Raw genomic sequence first — 5,778 nt, forward strand, 5'->3', positions numbered from 1 at the left:
CAGCATGCAATCTTTATCTCCCTCCTGACAGGACTCTTACACCTGCTGCCTTAACCACCCTTCTTCAGCAACTTCCTCCTCCCTTCCTCCTCCTTGGGGATTTTAATGCTCATCATCCTTTGTGGGGCAGTGCCTTTCCATCTAGACGAGGTCTTCTTATAGACCAATTTATTGCAGACCACGACCTATGCCTTCTTAATGATGGCTCCCCTACTCATTTCAGTGCTGGTCATGGTACCTTTTCTGCCATTGATCTTTCTCTTTCTTCTCCCTCTCTCCTCCCTTCATTACACTGGTCGCCACACGACGACCTTTGTGATAGTGACCATTTCCCGTTGATTATCACGCTCCCTTCCCGCTCCCCGATGGACAGGTTACCTCGTTGGTCTTTCCACCGCGCCGATTGGCCTCTATATACTGCACAGGTCGAGTTTTCTCCCTCTTTGTATTGATGACGTCCTACGTGACGTGTCTGCCGCGATTGTTCGCGCTGCTAACCTTGCTGTCCCGCGCTCATCTGGACAATTTTGTCGTCGGCAAGTCCCATGGTGGAGTACGGCCATTGCCATTGCCATCCGTGATCGCCGTCGAGCTTTGCAACACTTTAAGAGGCACCCATCTGTAGCCAGCCTTTCTACCTTTAAGCGCCTTCGCGCTAAAGCCCGTTATTTAATTAAACAGAGCAAACGGATATGTTGGGAACGATTCGTTTCTTCCCTTGGTTCCACTGTCCCTCTGTCACGGGTATGGGCTACACTTCGCTCTCTCCAAGGTTGCCATCGGCAGTCCACCCTCCCAGGCCTTCACCTCCCAGATGGCATTTGTACGGACCCATTAGTTCTTGCAGAACATCTTGCGACCCATTTTGCAGTGGCATCAGCGTCGGCCTCCTATCCAGCTGCTTTCCTTCATCAAAAACAGCAGGCTGAAGCTGTCACCTTATGTTTCACCACTTGTGAGTCAGAATCTTACAACGAACCTTTCACTGAATGGGAATTTCTTTCTGCTCTATCTTCTTCTCATGATACGGCCCCTGGCCCAGATTCCATTCATAACCAGCTGCTTCAACATCTCAGTGCTCCACAACGGCACCATCTTCTTCGGGTGTTTAACCGCATCTGGCTCCAGGGTGACTTCCCTTCTCACTGGAGGGATAGCATTGTGGTTCCTGTCCTTAAGCCTGGTCAGAACCCCCTATCTGTTGACAGCTATCGGCCAATTAGTTTGACCAATGTTGGTTGTAAGTTACTTGAACGGCTGGTAGCCCGTCGGCTCACTTGGGTCCTCGAATCTCTGGATCTATTGTCCCCTTACCAGTGTGGCTTTCGAGAGGGACGATCTCCAATCGATCATTTGCTTCGCTTGGAATCCGCAGTTCGGCAGGCTTTTTCCCAGCGCCGCCATTTGGTTGCAGTGTTTTTTGACCTTCGCAAGGCCTATGACACGGCCTGGCGCCATCACATCTTACTAACCCTTCATCAGTGGGGTCTTCGGGGCCCACTCCCGATTTTTATCCGCCAGTTCCTTATCCATCGGTCATTCAGAGTTCGAGTTGGTACTGCTTTTAGTTCTCCACGGACCCAGGAGACGGGCATCCCACAGGGTTCTGTCTTGAGTGTCCTTCTTTTCCTCATTGCTATCGATGGACTTGTGGCCTCTGTCGGTCCCTTGGTCGCCCCTGCCCTGTATGTGGATGATTTCTGCATTTGGGTTAGTTCCTCCTCGATGCCATCTGCAGAACGGCAGCTCCAGGTGGCTATACGGCGTGCCTCTGCATGGACCCTCTCACACGGGTTTCAATTCTCTCCTTTAAAATCGCGGGTGGTCCACTTCTGTCGCCATACTACGGTCCACCCTGATCCAGAGCTCTATCTCGCTGCACAAAGATTGCCTGTGGTTCCACAGTTTCGTTTCCTAGGTCTTCTTTTCGACAACAAACTCACTTGGCTGCCCCATATCAGACTCCTGAAGGTAGGATGTTTCCGAAAACTCAATGTCCTTCGCTTCCTTGCCCACTCCTCTTGGGGTGCGGACCGTTCCCTCCTCCTCCGTCTTTATCGTGCTCTAGTTCTGTCACGTTTGGACTATGGTTGTCAAGTTTATGGTTCAGCTGCTCCTTCCACGCTGCACGTGCTGGATCCAGTCCACCATCGTGGTATCCGTTTGGCCACCGGTGCATTCCCTACTAGCCCTGTTGATAGTCTCCTGGTTGAAGCTGGGATCCCCCCCCCCCTTTCTGTTCGGCGGTCCCAGCTTCTGGTGTCTTATGCTCTTACTATCCGTTCTTCTCCCGCTCATCCTTCCTATTCTATCCTATTCCCAGACCATGGACGTCGCCTGCCTGACTCCCGCCCTCGGGCGGGTTTACCGGTTGGGCTGCGCCTTGCGTCTCTTACCCGTGATTGTCGGCTTCCTTCTTTGTCCTGTCTTCCTCGCTCCCTCCCCTCCACCCCTCCTTGGTTAGTTCCTCGGCCTCGAATTCGGATGGATCTCCGCCGCGGTCCGAAAGATTCCATCCCCCCGGTGGTGTTCCGTTCCTTTTTCCGCCAAATTTTATGGGAGTTTCGGGATGCTGTTGTTTTTTACACTGATGGCTCTAAATCTGCTGATCATGTTGGGTATGCCTTCACGTCCTTTGTTGGAACGGAAAATCATCTACTGCCACCCTCATGTGGGGTGTTTACTGCGGAATTGATGGCAATTTCCCGGGCCCTTACCTTTATTAAACAATCCCAACACAACCGCGTTTTGTTATGTACGGACTCGTTGAGTGGCCTTGTTGCTATTGACCGGTGTTTTTCGCGCCATCCCTTGGTCTCTGCCATCCATGACCATCTCGCTGATCTTCACCGTGCTGCTTGTTCCATTGATTTCCTATGGGTCCCGGGCCATGTGGGTATCCCGGGTAATGAGCTCGCTGATCGTTTGGCTGGGGGAGCAGTTACTTACCCCCCGTTTTCTGTAACCCCTCCTGCAGCGGATTTACGGCTTCACATCAAATCCCACTTTGCACAGTCATGGGCCAATTCTTGGGAGGCTACTCCACTGTCTAATAAACTTCGTGCCATTAAGGTGAATCCAGGCCCATGGCGTTCTTCCTTTAGCCTCTCCCGCAAGGACTCGACCACACTGTGTCGTCTCCGCATTGGCCATACCAGGCTGACCCATGGTTTCCTTTTGCGTGATGAGCCACCCCCGCTATGTGGTTGTGGAGCCTTCCAGTCAGTGGCCCACATTTTGGTTGAATGCCCCCTTCTTTTGGCTCTGCGTGCTAAGTACAGACTCCCCCACACTTTACCTTTGATGTTGGCTGACGATTCCCGGATGGTCTCTCTGGTTCTAGGTTTCCTCCGGGAGAGTGGTTTTTATTCTCAGTTTTAGTTTTTAATCTCCCTCTGGTGTTGGGGCAGGGCGGTGAGTGTTTGGGTGTCTCCCACTGTAGGCAGTGTTCGGAGATTCCCGATTCACCTCCCTGACCGGAATCCTCTTTTCTTTCCCTTTTACTCTGTTTTTACCCCTTCTTTTTCAGGCTTGGTTAGTTTTTCTATTCCCATCCGTACTTTCTGCATTATAGCAGTTGTACCTTTTAAGTCACAGGTGGTCTTGCCTATGCTGCTTCAGCATAGTGTTGGGTCTGTTCTCTTGCCAACTTCCTTCATTTGTTTTTACTAATGACAACGTGACTGCCCTTTTACGTTTCCCCTTTTTCCGTTTTATTTTTCTGACTATACTGAGATGTCCCGTTAGCAGAATGGAGTCTATTTGAAACAAGGGACTGATGACCTTGCTGTTTGGTCCCTTTAACCTCAAACAACCAACCAACCAACCATATGGTAGTTTTGTTAGGACTGGCTCTCCCAAGGCCGTCAGTAGTTCTAATGGAATGTTGTCTACTCCTGGGGCCTTGTTTCGACTTAGGTGTTTCAGTGCTCTGTCAAACTCTTCATGCAGTATCATATCTCCCATTTCATCTTCCTCTACATCCTCTTCCATTTCTATAATATTGTCCTCAAGAACATCGGCCCTGTGTAGACCCCCTATATACTCCTTCGACCTTTCTGCTGTCCCTTCTTTGCTTAGAACTGGGTTTCCATCTGAGCTCTTGATATTCATACAAGTGGTTATCTTTTCTCCAAAGGTCTCCTAGTCTCATCATTTAAAGCTAGTGCTTGAAAGTTTGTCAGTAGACTACTTTCTGGGATAGTCTTCGTCTGCCAATTCAGTTTTGTCAACATCTTAGTGACACTCTCCTGTGGGTCACACAAACTTGTGACCATTGGTGCTGCCCATCTCTGCATCCGTTCAATACCTCCTGCTAGATCTATTTGGGATGGGTCCCACACACTCGAGCAATATTCTATGATTGGTCGCACAAGTGATTTGTAAGCAATCTCCTTCGTGGACCGAATGCAATTCCCTAGTATTCGACCAATAAACCGGTCTGCTGCCAGATTTACCCTCAACTGAGCCTATATGTGATCGTTACACTTCATGTCCCTATTAAGTGTTATACCCCAGTACTTTCTATGTGTTTACTGTTTCAAACACTGACTCACTAATACACTACTGGCCATTAAAATTGCTACACGAAGAAGAAATGCAGATGATAAACGGGTATGCAATTGACAAATATATTATACTAGAACTGACATGTGATTACATTTTCACGCAATTTGGGTGCATAAATCTTGAGAAATCAGTACCCAGAACATCCACCTCTGGCCGTAATAACGGCCTTGATACGCCTGGGCATTGAGTCAAACAAAGCTTGGATGGCGTGTCCAGGTACAGCTGAACATGCAGCTTGAACACGATACCACAGTTCATCAAGAGTAGTGACTGGCGTATTGCGACGAGCCAGTTGCTCTGCCACCATTGACCAGACGTTTTCAATTGGTGCGAGATCTGGAGAATGTGCTGACCAGGGCAGCAGTCGAACATTTTCTGTATCCAGAAAGGACCGTACAGGACCTGCAACATGCGGTCGTGCATTATCCTGCTGAAATGTAGGGTTTCGCAGGGATCGAATGAAGGGTAGAGCCACGGGTCGTAACACATCTGAAATGTAACGTCCACTGTTCAAAGTGCCGTCAATGCGAACAAGAGATGACGGAGACGTGTAACCGATGGCACCCCATACCGCCACGCCGGGTGATACGCCAGTATGGCGATGACGAATACTCACTTCCAATGTGCGTTCACCGCGATGTCGCCAAACACGGTTGCGACCATCATGATGCTGTAAACAGAACATGAAGTCATCCGAAAAAATGTTTTGCCATTTATGCACCCAGGTTCGTCGTTGAGTACACCATCGCAGGCGCTCCTGTCTGTGATGCAGCGTCAAGGGTAAGCGCAGCCATGGTCTCCGAGCTGTCAGTCGATGCTGCTGAAAACGTCGTCGAACTGTTCGTGCAGATGGTTGTTGTCTTGCAAACGTCCCCATCTGTTGCCTCAGGGATCGAGACGTGGCTGCACGCTCCGTTACAGCCATGCGGATAAGATGCCTGTCATCTCGACTGTTAGTGATACGAGGCGTGGCCGTTGGGATCCAGCACGGCGTTCCGTATTACCCTCCTGAATCCACCGATTCCATATTCTGCTAACAGTCATTGGATCTCGACCAACGCGAGCAGCAATGTCGCGATACGATAAACCGCAATCGCGTTAGGCTACAATCAAAGTTGAAAACGTCATGGCACACATTTCTCCTCCTTACACGAGGCATCACAACAACGTTTCACCAGGCAACGCTGGTCAACTGCTGTTTGTGTATGA

Source organism: Schistocerca serialis, chromosome 7 (genome assembly GCF_023864345.2).
Source record: "Schistocerca serialis cubense isolate TAMUIC-IGC-003099 chromosome 7, iqSchSeri2.2, whole genome shotgun sequence".
Classification (NCBI taxonomy): domain Eukaryota; kingdom Metazoa; phylum Arthropoda; class Insecta; order Orthoptera; family Acrididae; genus Schistocerca; species Schistocerca serialis.